We start from the raw sequence: 18,423 nt of genomic DNA on the forward strand, positions 1-18,423 counted from the left end.
CATACACCACGATGAAATTTGATAAGCTTGAGATACATATTGGAATTATTTTTCTATTTTTTCAGTGTATGCATTTCCAGATCATACTGCTTAAAGAGATAATAGGAGCTCAACTGGTATTGCTATTGACATGTATTCATATATGAAATTTCTCTTGAGCTGGAAGAGTTTTTCAAGGAATGGGAAAAAAAAATGACAGTGACTCTAAAGATTGCAAGCCCCCTTCTGGAAGACTGCAATCACTGTCAGTGATCATTGAAGTTAGAAAGAACTGAAACAGAAGGGATTAAAGAAAGAAGGAAGGGAGAATGTAAAGAAAAAATAAGGAAGGAAGGAAGGAAGGAAGGAAGGAAGGAAGGAAGGAAGGAAGGAAGGAAGGAAGGAAGGAAGGAAGGAAGGAGCTTAATCTCTTAAAGAGGCGAATCACACATAGCTTGTTTTTATATATAAGTCAGTGGGAGTTGCAAAGAAAGCAGTCAAGATGCTGACTTCATAATACACCCTCAGATGTGCAATTACTTTCTCCATGAAATATGAGCATATGACTTTGCATTTCTGGATAAGCAGGTAGCCATCTACCACCAGAGATACATCAATTAAAATATTTATTAAATTGCCAATTCATCTTTGAAGCCAGTTTCTAATCATTTGGCTGAGCTTTTCTTGTTAGATGCCAATTCTGAAGAGTTCACATTCAATTTATAAGTAAACAATTCTTCACCTGTATTAAGTGTATGACAGTAGAACAGATTCCATTTCGTCTTCTAGTTTCTTTTTAATAGACGAATGCAGCAGCTTACAATGATGGCTGCAGTTAAATAAAAATACTTGTATTTGTTGCTCAGTTCTTTTGTTTCTACCAATCAGGAGATTGCTTCCACCCAAAAGCAGTTCAACAGTGCTCTCCAAGCTAGTTCTGAGCTAATGTTTCATATAGAAAACCTAATTCAAGAGCATTCCTAAATTGTTTCATTAGTTTCCTTTGGGAGGTAATTAGTTTATGCCCACTTAAGAGACACAGCAATAGTGAAAATAATAGGGCGTGAAGAATACTGAGGGTGGAGTTGTCAGTGTTTAGAGAGGAAGCTTTTGAGTGGAACTGTTGCCAAATATGTACTTTTTTTTTTTTTTTTATTACAATGATGAGTGGAAATAGTTGTTCTCCTGAACTAAAGGTTGTTATTTTGCATAGTTTTATGAAGTCTGTCCAACAGGAATTGCATATGTTCATGTTTGTGTAAAAGTGAGGAGGCTGCTAGCTAATTCCTTTCCTCACATGAAACTGACTCTACTGTGGAATTTTTAAGGAACTCTTCTAAAGAAGATGATTTTGGAAACAAGTTAGCAAAAAGGATCTTAATAGGGTTATTGCCCATGATTTCTTGGCCTGTAGATATGCTTTGCTGAGGGTTCAATAGTTGAACCCAAACCAGAAGTTGAACCCAAGTCAGAGATTGTGAAGTCAAAGTTTCTTGGCTAATGACTGCTGGATGCTCACTCAATTTTCAGAAGGAAATCCTTTTTTTTTTTTTTTTCTTTTTCTTATTTCCCCATCTCTGTGGAATGAGCTGAAAATAAATACCCCAGACTGAAGAACTAAGCTCAGAGCAAGAATAAATAATCAGTGGTCCTTTCCAAGTTGTTCTTCTCTAAGATCTTTAATCTAACTTGAGAAGGTATTTTTCATGAGCAGTTGAATAAAAAATCTCAGAATAGGCTGTCATGATCTACTTAGAACTATTTTGTACAGAAAAGGACCTACAGAACTGAAGATTTGAATGACACAAACTGTTATTCCCCCTGCCACCCCTGAATACCACCTGTTTTCGTACAAAATGTCCTGAATTGACAAATTAATATTTCCAAATAAGTAGATATTTTGAAAAAGAATTAAAAAAAAATTATAGTTGTGCCACACGCAACATTTTTTTCTCTTTCTCTTCTAGAAAAGAGTTAAAAAGTACATTTTTTCCTTTTTTTCCTTTTTATCCTTTTATTTCATTGACTTATCAATTGTTTTTAGCATCTTCCATCAGCTGTGCACAAGCCTCTGTGTCTTTCTCTCCATAACATGGAATTCCTGCCCTGAGGATCCTTTGAATCAAATTGACACCTGATATAGGTTGGTTTGTTTAGCAAAAGGGATTAGTACATTAATTTAAGAACCAATATTTAGTTTAGCAAAAGGAATCCATGAGCGATAGTTCTAAAACTTTCAATTTCAACTTTAGTGGGTGGATAGTCTTGTTTGCCTTAATAATTTTGCACTGGAGACATAATAGAGCACTTTTATCTTTTGCCTCAGTAGGTGTAAGGACATCTTCCTTGGATTCCGCATATATTGTTTTAAAAGTTGCTCACTATGGCCTAATAAGCAATGAATATTTTTCAAATTGGGCAAAAGCAGCTGAAAGTTAGTCAGAGGTCTCAGTGATGAAGCTGACTGTGGAAAATAAGGAAGAAGTAGGTGGGCACTCGACCACCCTAGATACTACTGAGCATTCCCAAAGGGATAATTAGCATATCTTAATGAGTTATTGAAAAAGAATGAATATATATGCCAGTGTACTGCATACGTATGTCTTAACTGTTTAAATACAGAAACTGAACTCTGAGTGAGAGTGCTTGCTTGTCAAGTTGCCTGGTAACAGAGACTGTGGTATTAGAAAGAATTTATTTCCCAGATTTCGGATGACCTATTCAGCCTGAAACTGTGCACAGAACCGACCTCAACAGCAATAATTTGTGTATTTGAAAGCAGGGCACTTGCAGAACTGCAGTATTGAACAAATTAGGTTTTTATCTCAGAGACCCCTTCCTCAGATTTTGGATGCATGACCTCATTCAACGTAGAAGAATAATCATGTATTTGATGAGCTCTATGCACAGAGAAGTGCCCCACAGAGAAGCTGGGACTTCACAGTACCTATGGCTGGTTAGGTGTATATCCATGTGCCTATCCATCTGTCTTTTCAGTAGATTTCACCTAGATGGATAAACTAATTTTCATGAATGTCAGTATAAAGCTTAGAAAACTAAGACAATGTTTCACTAGTTCAAAAAGTCTGATCAATGTAAAATGGAACTACCTTGGAGTTTCTTGTAATCAATAGGGGATTATCATACACACTGGAGTTATGTTCATACATCTTTTGCTGAAGCAATGTCATAGAAAATAAAGTGAAAAGAGCAGAACCTGCTGTGTTGTTGAGAGAGCCTCAGAACTCAGAAGTTCTCTACATGATCAGAGTTACCTCCCAGACCCTCCACAGCAAAGGGCTCACATCTCATGGGAAAACACAGCAATGCAATCCATGTTGATGCCCCTCCCTACCAAAAGACCTCCAGCAATTGCAAAGTGGATTCCACTTCACCCTCATAACTGTGTACGCATTATCTTCTATTTTTGCTGTTAAGGTAAACTCTTTTGTTGGGAGATCTTTTCACATTTACGTAAAGTGATTAAGTTGGTCTCAGATGTAGAAAGCAAAGAGTGATTATATGTTACGAGCCTCATTCAAAGCTACAGAACGACCAAATTCTGTGGTAGAAGCAAGGAATAAAATATTGTACGTATTCTCCTAGTCTCAAATCCCTCCTGACTGTCTATCTCAGAGCCAATATCTGTAAGGAACTTCTAGTAATGACTGATGGCTTTGAAAACCTGGCACTTGCAGTTTGGTCATTTGAAAAAATTAATTCTCGAATTGATTTTAGAAGAGACAGAATACATAAGATGTCTCATTCCAAAAGGAAATGACACTTTTCAGTTTAGCTAATCTTCTTCAAAAGGTTTTATGAGGATTAAAAGTTAATATTACTCTTTCAAAATGTATAGCCTCATTACTACCAGTCCTAGCGTAACTGAAATATCACACATTTTACATTTGCTGGAATAACACTCTGCACAACAATTTGTGGCTGCTTTAACAACTTAAGAAACTCAAACTGCAAAAATCAGCAGCTAACACTGCACAGCCAGATAAAGTATATCCCCCCTGAAGTATATAGTCAGCTCTGGTGAGGCCGCACCTCAACTGCTGCGTTCAGTTTTGGTCTCCTCACTACAAGAAAGACATTGAGGCACTGGAGCGCATCCAGAGAAAGGCAACAAAGTTGTGCAGGGCCTGGGGCACAGTCCTAAAGGGAGGCTAAGGAAATTGGGATTATTTAGATTGGAGGGGGTTCAGGGTTGACCTCATTGCTCTCTACAACTCCCTGAAAAGAGGATTGGCCTCTCCTCCTCTGTAACTAGCAAAAGGCCTCATGTTGTGCCAGGAAAGATTCAGGTTGGATATTAGGAATATTTTTTTCTCCAAAACTGTGGTCAAGTGCTAGAATGGGCTGCCCAGGGAGGTGATTGAGTCACCGTCCCTGGATACGGCCAAGAAATTCTTAGATATTGCAAAAAGGGACATGGTTTAGTGAGGAAATATTGGTGGTAGGTGGAAGATTGGACAAGATGATCTCAGAGGCCTTTTCCAACCTTAATGATTCTATGGCTCTATAAAAATAAACATCAAATGCAGAGCGAAACCACTTATGTGGCAGGCAAAGCATGCTTTAAAAAAACTGTGGGAACAAAGAGAACTCTTTGAACTACAGAAAGTGATGCCAAGTCTTAAATTGCTGATACCCCTGCTAAAAGGATAATGGCCCTTAAAATCTTAGGTCAGGCCTTCCATCTGCCTAAAATTGCATTCCTGTTTTGTATTTCTCCAGTGCAGGAAAGGTAATGAGGGACAGAAACTGAATGAAGACAATAGTACCCAGTTTTTCAAAAAAACCAGATGTTATTTAATGCTCAGCTGGAAACCTGTGTGTGCATTTATGCCTGGGTTAGTAGTATAATAATTGCTATGATTGTTGTGTTTGTCCAGAAAGAGATCTGTCCAAGGTTTGTGTTAGACTCCAAAGTCAATTAGACTAGCGTTAGAACAAATTTTGTTTCTCTTTGTAGTGATAAAAAAAAATTATTTTTCTCCTCCGCCTGCTGGGCTATCTCGAGTGTGACAAGGGATGTTACTGAACAACAGTCTGAGGCCTTTGAGGGAACAAAGGCTGACTGATTAGGCTTAAATTTAATTTTCCAGTGAATTCTTGCAAACAAAAAGAGATTCAGATGTGATTAATGATAGTTTTGAAGGACACAGTGGGAAAGTATGGGAAAATTAGATTTTTATTAGGATTACAGATTACAGAATCACAGAAAGGCTGAGGCTGGGACTTCTGGAGGCCGTCTGGTCTCCACACTGGGTCCAGCATTAATCTCTGGAATACTCTTTCTGTTACTGCTCTCCAGATTCAAAAATGGGAGACTGGAGATCACTTGGAAGGGTGGGTGGAGGTTGCCTCAAATAATACAAATGCTATAAAACAAACAATGGTTGATTTGCTTCTATGAACATGTCTCTGTGCCTGTGGGGGCAGGGAAAAAAGTGAGCTGGGATGGGACACTTGCTGTCTCCTCTCAGGAGGTGGAATGCAGTAACACCCAGGGGGGTGGGGACTGCGGGAAAGGCCTGGGTACGGATTGGTCAAAAGTTAGGGAGGTAGTAGAAGAAAAAACAGCAGAGAGAAAGGGAAGCGATGTAAGTTACAGGCGCTGGGATGATAGTGTGCGGCCAGCACTGTCCACCCTGACTGCGCCTGAAGGTGTAGGTGGCGTCCGGCTGGCGCCCTCTGCTCAGGTTGCACCCGACGGAGAAAGAAATAACGATAGTCTCCGACCCACACATCCTTCTACAAGATTGAGTGCGTATGCAACCAATCAGAAGCCTCTACAACAGTCAGTGCTTGATCAAAGGGAGATGGGCACAGTGGGAGCGGTGTGGAGCCCGCAGCTTCCTGCTGTGACTGAAAAGGATAGCGAAAGGAGAGAGGTGAATTTGCATTTGGGAGTTAAGAGAGATGCACTAACAGATGGTGAGAAGTTTAGATCTAGCCTGATAGAGGAAGGAAGAGTTCTGGAGATCTTCCTGATAGTAGGGAACGATAACAGAGGTCCGGGAGGGGTATCCCTCGATCTGAAAGGCATCACACGCCTGATAGATTGTGCAGAGAAATCGGGATTGAAATCACTCCTCACTTTAAATGCATTAGAAGTCCTGACAGCATCAGGCCTTCTCTTTCCTCATGTAACAAATCTGATGTGCATGGTGCTTAAGCCAGTGCAGTATACACTGTGGGCATCAGAATGGTTTCCCTTCAGGGACAGGTGGCCAGACTGAGGCCTGGAGAACAAGCAATTCCATATGGCTGGTTTGTGAGAGCAATGCTCTCAAAGCCTGAGACATCTGCCTTGATATTGAACAAATGTTTGTCATTTTTGAGGTACATTCCAACAGGTACCTGAGACAATGTTGGTATATATTGAGCACAGATAGTGCCACTAGAGCTATCAGCAATCACTCTAATCTCTAATCTCTAATCTCTCTGTCTATAACTTTACTAGTATTGTAGGATGTGGCTTTAATTATTAAGTGTCGGTGACATCACATCAGTTCTTGCAGGATAATTATACGGTGATTAAAGACCTATCACCTACTCCAAGTGGGATGAATCTCATTTTGGCTTACCAAGGAAGGACATTGGTAAAGAAGCTTTTGCAACATGATGACCTGCACCAGTTGCTGAAACGTGTAAGAGACAATGGACAGAAAACCTTGATCACCATTCACCATGACACAGAAGAGATACATCGTGTCCTAGAGAGAGTAAAGAAGGACAGAGAACACCACTGATGGGAAGTGCTTCTGGGATGGTCCACCAAAGCGACGAGAATGTTTAACTCTGTTTAACTCTATTCGTTATTCAGTTATAGTTGTATTAGGTCTAATATTAATATGCTTTACACTTATAGTCATATTATATATAGGCATATTACATTTATAAGCATGGTTTAAGACATTAGGGTAGGATTATTTGGCGAATCGCGATGTAACGGGGCAAAAGGCTTAACTGAGAGGACAATGGCATGTATAGGCGCAATGCGGGGATTTCGGGGTGTACGCGGTTAGGGTCCTCTCGAGTTGTAGTAGATTTGCTTGAGCTTAGGGAGGGGGAGATGTAGTTAACAAAATACGTAAGTTAGAGATGTAGTCAACAAAATACGTAAAGCGGGGGCTGTCAAGGTCATCAGGCATAACCAGGCGTAATCTGTGTGGGCCCCTTGTGTGGTTAGCGAATACGTGAAAGGGGGGCTGTAACAGTCATCAGGCTCTGCGGGGGCTCCTTGACTCATAAGAAAACCATGATGAGACATGGCAAGACAAGACATGCCACATGTCTATTGGACACAGATAACCGTAGCAAGGGTGATTGGTAGCACTGTGATATAAGGGACAACTATAAGAAGAGTGTGTTGCTTGCAATAAGTGCCATTTGCCGCTCACCACATTGGTGTCATAAAAGCGTGTGATTTGGCCGGGGCTGTCTGAGCACTTCACGACGGGACATTAATCAGAGATTGCCGAAGCAAAGGCAACAATATGTGCAGTAAAGACAAATTCTACTTCACCTTGTTTAGGAGGAAGTAAAATTGGGTGAGAAATTATTTTTTTGTTCTATGAAAATCTGAGATTTCAACAGCTGACTATCATGAAGACAAAACTAACAATGTGCAAAATTTCTCACGAAAAGTATACAGAAACCCTGAGGGAAAAAAAAAAAAAAAAAAAAAAAAGAAAAGGATTTCTCTCTGATATAGAAAAACTAGATTCAAAGACCAGCTTTATCTTCAGGAAAGGATTCCCCATATGTGAGTGGTTTTTCCTAATATATACTTAAAAAATAAATAAATAAAAACAACGTTATTGTTGCTGCACATTATAACTAATTATAATTTTCCAATGAAATATAGAGTTTATTGTTGCCTGTGTGAGCAAGTTGACAGACAGTGTGAATGATGATGACACACCATTAGCCCAGCAGCTCTCATGCCATAAAAATCTGAGGTGAACTAGAATCCGCTGATAACACAGTGGCCAGTATGATCAGTTCAAAGAAGAACTGAAAGATCAGGCAAGGAAACTGAGACAATAACAGTGAATTGGACAGTTTACCATGAAAAGTAATGTGGTTTTGGGTGATAAAGAGTTCTGCAATGGTCATGGTCAGGTCTTGACAGGAGAAAGAATTAGATGTAGTGACAGATCATAGGAAAATTTTGAGTCAAATTGTAAGCCCGCGGTGTAACAGGGAAGATATTTTTGTCATATCGGGATTTAGTGTTAGAATTTAATGTCTTTGTAGTAGGCTCTGTGAAATCTCATCTGGAGTAGCAACTGCCATGATAGTTACATGTCTACAAGAATCATGCACTCAAACTGGGCCAGGTTCAATTAAATGCTATTAACTAAGAGGAAAAAAAAAAAAGAGCTGTAAAGAATAATAGGAAAGGCAGCCCCATCTGTGGCAGGGAGGTTGGAACTAGATTATCTTTGAGGTCCATTTCAGCTAAGCCACTCTGTTATTCTGTGTTTCATATGAAGTACAATGTTCTGCTTATGTCCTACTGTGACCAAGAGTAAATGCTTAACAAAAAGTGTACAATAATATTAGCATGAATAACACTTCCCAAAACATTGTCCATCTTCATCAGATTTCAATTCAGAGACTTCCGGAGCAAGAATTGGCATCTTTGCCTTTAACACATATTGGGTACCTTACTGGATCTCCTCTCTCTATACTTTTACTCACTTTGGTTGCAATTTAATTTCAGAACTAGAGGGAACATTTAGCATCTCTGCAGCAGCAGGGATTTACACAGTCCCAGCATGCAGGAAAACCATAACTTTGCTTCTTAAGAAATTGATCCTTGTTATTTCCTCTAATGCCACTGATTCTTGGTTTTAAGAAGACAATTAACAAGCATTCCCTGTTTGTTATTTTCTCCCTTACTGACCCAGGAAATGCCTGTCTGACATTAAGACAGCTTTTTTTCTTTTTTTTTTCTTTTTTTTCTTTTCTTTTTCAGTGTAATTTGGAATAAGAGAACATGATTACAATTTATAATGGACACCGAATTCTATAGCAATAAAGAGGAACAGTGGTTTTTAGTAAAGAAAAAATTTGTCCGAAGAACAACAAAAAAGGGCCTGTTCTGGTCTGACCAATCGTGACATATTTGTAAGAGGACCATGCATGGTCCCCTGCTCCTGTCTGTAAAGGAGCCTGAAGGAATGACTCAGGTGCTTTAATCACTCAGTCTCCTTCACCCTCTTCTTGCAGGAGGACTGTTGGGAATCCTGAATAATTTAAAGATAGAGCATACAATTAATTAATGAACAGAGTCATAGAGCTTAATGGCAGAGTCCCTGTTTGATGAGTCAGGAAGACTCTTTCAATTCCCTACTCTGTTTTGCGGGATGAAAAAGTAGTTTTAAATACTCACTCCATTCTTGCCACTGCAGGATTATAATTTAACGCTATCCTGCCATCTCACCACCACAACCACCACACACACAAATACCATTTTATCTATTTTAGCCCTAAAACCCAGAGATGGAATGCTGATCTAACACTTCCCCAGAGGACTCCTTTCTCCTGTCTAATAAATTTCTCAATTAGGAAGCTTTCTCTGATGTTGTGTCACTCATATCTACATAAGATAAGCAATTGGCTTTTGAGATGAAGGGTACCTATGTAATGGAAGTGATCCTTCAAGGGCTAAGATGAAAAACCACTGCAAATGTCAGGTTACCTCTGCTCACCTTATATAGCCGTAATCTAAACATGAAATGCAAAGGTGAAAATTACAGCACTTATAAAAAAGCCAAATTTACAGTGCTAAGTAGCAAAATGTACACAAAGCACATACAGCAGGATGTCCACTATGAGAGTTGTCTCACAAACAGGCATCAACTCAAGAATGAATGATAATGAATAGGCACCCAGTGTGGAAGAGGTGGTCTTTTGTCCTCTGACCTACCGAAATTGATTGCACCAATTTATTTACTGTTGACATTTGATGTGGATGAAATGAAAACATTTGACTGTTATTATTATGGGTTCATCTTAATGTGCCAGTGCAAGATTTCCCTTCCAGTTGCCAGTAACTGAAATCACCCTGTCTGCTGCCAGACTTTAAAAACAATGTCATAGAAAGTGATTTGGGCTGAGATGTGGTCTATAAAATATTTACTATAATGAGATACACAATTTTCAGTTTCTTAGTACGTCTTGTGGTAGCTGCTAGATGGGTTAAAGATGAAATTACTCAATCCTAATGGCATGTACAGTTCTTGCACAGTATTTTTATTGCTAATTACTTGAAGGCATTATGGTCTCATAAAATAAGACCAATATGAACATAGCCTTTTGTGTAGTTGGTTTGGATGTCTTCTGTGTAGTCCTTACCTGGTCAGGAGAGGTGAATCATAAGTCAAAGCAAGATCCAAACCAGAGCTAGTTTGTTTAATTTTCCCTTGGAAAACTGAAAGGCCAAAATAGGACAGAACTGACAAAGTCAATTCAATTTCTCGAGCAATTACAAACTTAATTCCTGTCATTCTTTTTTTTTTTTTTTTTTTTTTTTTTTTCTTGGAGGAGTCTACCCTTAAGTGTAGTTGTAAGAAGACATTCACATCATACATTTCTGTTGTTCTTTTAATTTCTTTTATTTCTGTCCTCTTTTCTCTCACTTTTTCTTTTCTTTTTTTTTTTTTTTACCCTCTTCGTACTCTTTCTTCTCCTTTCTCTACCCTCACTCTCTTATTTTATTTCATGTAAGAACATTTCTTCCCTACCCTCCTCTCCTCTTTGTTAATCACAAACTTCTGACATCTTTCTATCTCAAGTGAAAGATACTCCTTTACAGCAGTCTATACTCTGAGATTATTTCATGAAGTCCACGGATTTTTCTTCCAGTGATCTGATATGGCAGTAGCCACATGATTCCAGCCCTGTAGGAGGCTCTGGGTAGTGCATGTGTGAAACTATTTGTATTGTATCAATAATTCATTTGCAGTTTAATCTCCTGGGGAACAGGGGGAATCGTGGCAGCTGTTTAACAATCCATAGTTACAACAAAAAATAAAGGGAGCTACAGTTCAGCTGAAAGGTTGAGTGAACTGGGCTTGTATAGCTTGGAAAGGGGAAGACTCTGGGGTGACCTTGTTGTGGCCTTTCAATATTTGAAGGGAGCATATAAACAGAAGAGGTACAACTGTTCACAAGTGTGGATAGTGATAGGACAAGGGGGAATGGTTTTAAACTGATAGGGGGTGGTTTAGGTTAGATATTAGGAGGAAGTTTTTCACACAAAGAGTGGTGACACACTGGAACAGGTTGCCCCATCCCCAGAGGCATTCAAGCTGGATGTGGCTCCGGGCAGCCTGGTCTGGTGGTTGACAACCCTGCACATAGCAGGGGATTTGAAAGTAGATGATCACTGTGGTCCTTTTCAACCCAGGCCATCCTATGATTCTGTGATTCTATGATTCTATGAAACATCATGTAAAGACTGTGCTCAATGGGTCTATGAATCTGGGCTAAAGTTCATATTTTTTGTGAAAAGTATCAGGGGATTTTTAATGACTGTATGACCATTTTACCATTCAGTTTAAATAAAATAGTCCCAGTAACATATTGTAGTGATAGTATTCTTACAGCTACAAAATTTTAAGTATATATAAGAGGAGAAGTTAGTGTAGAAAAGTAATGCCATTTATTAGACCCACAAAGACACCTGGAAAAAAAGCAGAGAAGCTTTTCATAAAGGTCTTTCTGCAGCTCTCAAGAAGAGGAAATGGATGTGAAATAAAGTAGGGCAAGGTGTAATTGCTCAGAGTTTAACATTATCATGTTAATTGTTCGGAAGAAAAGGTGACTGAGAGAGGCGAGCTCCTATGGGATGGAGAGGGATGGGTTATTACTGCTCTGGAACACCAGGTGGACACCAGCATGTCGTTTGTGGAAAAAGGCAGTGCTGATCCATGTCCAAAGGACATACATCAAGGGTATAGCTTGAACTAAGACAGCCCTACAATACAACGCATTCCTCAATTACTGTTTGCGAATTCTGCATCCCCTCATTATCACAGATACAGCCCTTTGGGGAGCCAGGATGCTTCCTTCTTTTTCTTTATTTTCTTTGTTTTCTTTTTCTAATACAGATCATTTCATCCCTCCAGTTCAAGTGAACAGAAAATACCAGCTTAAGTTGCAAGATAATGTAAGATTTCTGCATGAATTGTGTCTTTGGATACAGTCAACAAATCATTCAATTTTGTTTGTTGTCAGCAACATTGGAACCCACTTGAGGGAGCTGGAAATCAATTCTGAGGCTCAACTCTTTCAAACAAAATGCATAAAAAATAGTGAGACTGTAAAGCTACACCAGTAAGGACTGTTCCAAGATGATCTGCCCTCTCTCCTTAATCAAGACTCCTAAACGTTCCTTAAAAATGACCCACTTTGGAGTGATAAAAAAGTTCCACACAGAAAAAATCGACATGCATTTTTTTTTAGCATTCTGTCATGCTGCAAAAATGAAGAATAATTGGAAAGTGATGACAGTCCAGAAAAGAGTTAATAAAATGGAATTGTCTGAGAAGCCAACTTCCAAGAGATTGTGTTTTTAAGTAGTACTGAGTTAGTCCTAGGCTGTCTTTGTGGAATGGTGATCAAAGAAAGCTGCTGTTGGCACACAATAAACTCCACTTTCCTTTTAAAGTCACCACTTCTTTAAAAACAAGCAAACCCAAAGTGTTTTGTAGATCCTATGGAATCAAACTCAGCAATGTTTTAATGTATCAGACCTCATATGAAGTATCTGTGGCCTTCTACGTAATGAAGTCTTTCCTCTAGTCTGCAATAGACACCCAGACTCGATATTTTTTTGCTGCGACTCAGTCACAGTGATTTCCTGCTGTGTCAGCCAAGTCTCCTCTTTTGGAATTGAAGCCAAAGTGATATCTCCCTCTTGACTTCACAGCTGTCTGGGTGGGGTCTAGCTGTGTTGTGCAGAGAATCCTGTGCATCCTCAGTTTGTAAGCAGGAGATACGCCATTAACATCTGATCCAACCATCAGCCTATCACCACCATGCCTACTAAACCATGTTCCTCAGTGCCACATCTGCACATTTATTGAACACCTTCAGGCATGGTGACTCCACCACCTCCATGGTCAGCCATTTCCTGTGCCTAGCCACTGTTTCGGAGAAGAGACTTCTCCTAATATCCAACCTGATTCACATGCTTGAGTGAGTGTAATAGAGGGGCCTGATTTTGTCTGGGTAGTCTTAGACTCTTCTTAAAGAGCAAAACTCTTTCTTCTTAAGGATGTATAGCTACAAGAAAAAAAAAAAAAGGAAACATGCTATTTAACTTGGGAAATGCAGTCTCAATATAAGGATATTAAAAAATAAATCAGTGTGACAGTGATCAAGTGGGATCCTAAAGATATAACAGGATTTCCATTCTTTGAGATGCTTGGAATGCACAATAGAACAAAGCCCTGAGAGGTTCAGAACACAACAGAACAAGGTCCTTGAATAAGTTACTCTTTTGGACATGCTTTAAAGAGGAAATTTGTCTAGAGGTCCCTTCCAATATGCATTATTCTGGGATCCTGTGGTACAGCTCTCTCCCTGCTATAGACTTCTTACTAACCACAACTTTTCCCAGATGTCAGTATTTTTGCCATCTGATAGGAGAAGAAGGAATGATGGACACAGGTCAGAGTGCATCTCCAGAAAAAAAAGAACAAGACAAAAAAAACCCCAACAATCTAATCTCTTCAGCTTTCTCCATGTGCATGTCTAGGGAGACCTTGTGAGCTGATGGCTAGATGGAAGGCATAACACTGAGCTGGTTGAACCATGAGTTGTTTCAGGGCTGATTCCTGTTGGATATTTCATACATCTGAAACTGAAAGGAATCAAAAGTGTCCTATACCATGTGATAATCTAACACCACAATGCTTGCTCCAAGCAAACACAGACATTCTATGTTCTCAAATGGACTCTCTGAAGTGTTGTGATGTGAGGTGTTGCAGTGAGGTACTGCAAGCTGGCTGAATGGGAATAACTGACCCTCCTCTGGCTACAAGGCAAACTGCTGTGACACTATGGTGGTTTAGAGTTATATTTTTCAATTCTTTCCTGTTCTGGATTTGTACATGTTCAGTTATAGGAGGTTAGCTAACGCACAATAATCCATTAAAGTACTATAAAGTAGATCTAAGATGCTTCTAAGTAAAGGAGGAATTAATGAAACATAAGCTCAGTGCTCTGCAGCACTCAAAAAGATAGATAAGGAGAAGAACAAAGAGAAACACCAAACATATTTCTAAATGGCATAAAACCCACAAGCTCCAAGATCTTGGATGTTCTATGTGGTTTTTATCCTCACACAGGAAGCAGTGTAATGAGAAAATGTATCAGGTATGAGCTAAGTCATGAAATAGCTTCCACATGAGAAGAGACAAGATAGACAGTCACCAGCTGAGAAAATATGTTTTCACGGATTATAAGACTGAAATGAATGGGGCTAGGAGGGCTGGATATACCTCTGGCCTTAGGAATTAGGGCTGTTTTTATGCTCTGACTGGACACACTGAATGGTGTTCTACTCTGGATGACTTCTGGTTCACAGTCACAAAACCAAGAACAGAATTAAGGGGTTTTTGCTTTCTGGTACTTGTCTGAACTCCACCTTGAATCCTTTACAAATGTTCCAGCATGGATACTGATGGACCATGCCAGCCTTTGTCAGCATCATACGCAAGGACATTTGCAAGACAAAATGCCCAGTGTAAGATTTCTCTGTAAGGAATAAGAGGATTCTTTAAAAAAAGGCTTTATTCTGTGTTTACAAGCTTAATAAATATTCACTAAGAATCATCAATGTCACAACTAAAACCAAACAGGAAAATGGCAATCTCTCTTTTGTAAAGGAACTTGTTGAAATAACTGCCTAAGTCTGCCCTCTGTTTACTAAAACGACTTCGGAAATCTCTAAATCCATTTATCCTGGGGATTATCATCATCTGGTTTCCAGACAACATTCTCATTTCCTCCAGTGAGGTTTTTGATACCTTAGGCCATTAGCTGTGGTATTGATCTTTCCTTAATACGTGAGATTTCCTACAGCAAAGGCAGCACTGCGTCTAAAAAACGCAAGCCAAACCTGTTTTATATGAATAGCCGGAATATCATTTTGTTAGAGACAAATTCAACATTCTTTGTCTTTTGTTTATGATAAATGTATCAGGGCAGGCTGTGAATACATCCTCCATGGAATAGACTGAGCCTGTTATCAGCCACTTGGGAAAATGCCATTCCAGATACAAAAGCTCGTGACATGCCAGGCCTCCAGCTGCTAGTGCTACGGCTCAACCCTGGGGAGTGCAGCCTCTGAGATGGTATCTGGCGGTTACTACCCCAAAGTCTGCCATCCTGACAAATCTTGTACAATGTTCCAGGGAAAATTAGTAACTGAATTCTTCCTTATTTATCCTATGTTGCCAAATGGACTAGTCAGGTGGGTATTTCTGTACTAGAAAGGGAAGAAAGAAACTTTAAGCAAAGGTCTGATATAAGAAATCAGCACATCTTTACTCCTTGTCTTTTAAGGAATACAGTACAGCCATGTAGCTTTGAGGAGAGAGAGATGGAATGACCTGGGAAAAGGAGACCAGAGCATTTGGACCAGTAGTACCTTGGACAGGTGGGAATCTATTGGCTCTTCTTAATTAATCAAGCTTGTCAAAAAGCATAGATTTTCAAGAAGATATTTTCCCTGAAGATATAATTCAAGGATGATAAGAACAGAGTTAAACTCAATGGCCTTAACAGTTCATATGAGCTTGCTTTACTTTTTGTTCAATCAGATTTTATGTATAAGTGAGGCTTGCTTCTTTTCCTCCCATCCCCAAGCCCTTACTGACACCAAATACTACTACTTTCAATAAGTCTCCCTCTGTGTTAAACATAAGCATCACTCACCCATGCAGAGGAACGGAGAGGAGAGACGTTCCTAAAAATATTGCAGAAATGATTGAACAAAAATGCCTAGGATGGAATGGCAAAACATTTGCTAGAACTTGCCTCCTGCTACTTTGGAATTTCTTCTGGTGCTTCAGTTATCATATTCAGTACTCACAGAGAGGCATATTATTTAAAATTTCTTTACAAACATCAGAAGAGCCCTTTAATGTACAAAAGTCTCATTAACACCAAAAAGTCATTATGGCCAAGAAATTCAAATTCAGTTGCATTAGTGAAGACTAACCATATACTTTATCAATTTTTCAGAACACCTGAGCACCTGAAGATAACATTTAAGGTTAGTTCATTATGAGGACCTAAATGTGGATTAAAGGATTAAAGCCATTCAGTTGTGAAGAGTTTAGCTTATACAACTGAGGTTGCTGGATTTCACTTCTCATGAAAAATCACAAATTCTCTTAAATATGTGGCAGGATGCAACAGAGATTCTGGACTTGTCTTCCTTGTTTGCTAGGTACTGCTTCTTCCAGAAACACAATAGAGAATGAAAATAAGTAGGACTTAAGCATTCTTTCTTAAGTTTCTCCCTTCATTGAATTAATAATTATGAGTGATCTGCAGTGAAACCAAAATGACAAATCAACTAAGCAACCAAGTAAGAACAAAACCAAAAATCTCTAAATAAAACCTGTCATTTTTGGCCAGAAACAGACACTGAGACAAAGACCTCCACCAGCTACGATATTGCCATGTTTAGCTACTATTTTGCCCTCTACAACTTCTCCCTTTATGCAAACCCTTCAGTTCTGCCAGTAAAATGAATCCTGTGAACATTCCCTAACTCAAACAGTAAATATAGGTAATTTGAATTGGTTTAGCTACTTTTGGATGAAGGGGATAAAACAAAATAAACAGGTGAGGAGAAGAAATCATTTTTTTTTCCAAGGGAATAAGTCTATGGGATGGAATACCTCCCCTGTAAGGACAGGATGAGAGAACTGGGGTTGTTCACCCTGGAGAAGTGAAGTCTCTGGGGACACCTGGTAGTGGCCTTTCAGTATCTACAAGGAGATTATAAGAAGGAAGGAGACAAACTCTGTAGTATGGTCTGTTGTGTTAGGACAAGAGGAAATGGTTTTAAACTGAAAGGGGAGATTTAGATTGAATATAAGGGAAAAGTTTTTTACTGTAAGGGTAGTGAAGCTCTGGAATATGTTGTCCAGAGAGGTGGTGGAAAATCCATCCCTGGAGACATTTAAGGTCAGGCTGGATGAGGCTCTGAACAACCTACTCTGGCTGTAGTTGTCCAAGAGGGGAGTTGGAACAGATGACCTTTAAGGGACCCTTCCAACTCAGATGCTGTGGTTCTATGATTTTTGACTAGGAGCAATAACTGCCTAAACATAAAGGAGAAAACTTGGGTGAGATTATTATTTTTATGAGAAAAAAGTACTGATTTCAACCTCACACCTTTAAACAAATCAGCCTGTGATAAAGCAAGAGGATTTTAACTTTTTTTTTTTTTTTTTTTAAATAAATTCAGTAGTAAATGGTACAGCAGTTTCAAGACTAGAACTCAGCCAAACAAGAAATGTTGCTACATATTCTGCTTCAGGTGACAAATCACGTATTAAACAAAACTTATGCTTTTCTTAATTAAATTTTTCTGGCTTCTGTCTCCTTCTCCTACATTGTGCTAGCAGAAACTCTGAATTTTTAGAACTATTTTTGGTTATATGCAATATCAGTCAGGGTCAAAGATCATTCTTTGCTGTTATTTTGAGCCCACTTGCAAAACAGGAGCTGCACAAAATGTCAGCATGCTTGTGGCCTGTGAACAGTGAACACCAACAACACTTCAAAGAGGCAGCTTGGGGAAAATTTTTTCTCAGCTCACTGTGGGGGCCCATGTGATTCGCAGACCCCCGCCGGCACTGGCGACCGCTATATGGCCAGAGCGGTGAATCAGCCTGTGTGGGAAATAAGGCTCTAAGATTTCACACAAATTAAGACTTTCTACTTCAGGCAAGGTTTGGACGCCTGTTAGAAAAATCAAAGCAGCTCTCATCCTCTTTCTTATGCAAATAAATAAATAAATAAATAATAATAAGGAGGCTGGAACAGCAAAGGTAGTCAGTAAGAACTCCTGCATCATACTTACCTGCTTACAACATTGAGTGGTCCATGGAAATGCTACAGTAAAACCCCCAAAGTTCCAAAGGATAAACATTGTCATAAATAGTGCAGTAAAAATCAGAAGACACAGAATAGACTCATAGTCCTTTGAATTATGTCATTATGTCAAGTTAAAATATTTCAAGAAATTAGACGAGTTAATAAAAAATTTATTTTGGAGAAAATTCAAAAAATGCCAGCCACAATTTCATCTCCTTTTTAGAATGAGAATTTACAAAATAAACAAATTTCACAAGAAAAAAGAATGAAATTAGGGGGAGGTGTAATAAATAA

Source organism: Lagopus leucura, unplaced genomic scaffold (genome assembly GCF_019238085.1).
Source record: "Lagopus leucura isolate 7727_CA_CO unplaced genomic scaffold, USGS_WTPT01 Super-Scaffold_100002, whole genome shotgun sequence".
Classification (NCBI taxonomy): Eukaryota; Metazoa; Chordata; class Aves; order Galliformes; family Phasianidae; genus Lagopus; species Lagopus leucura.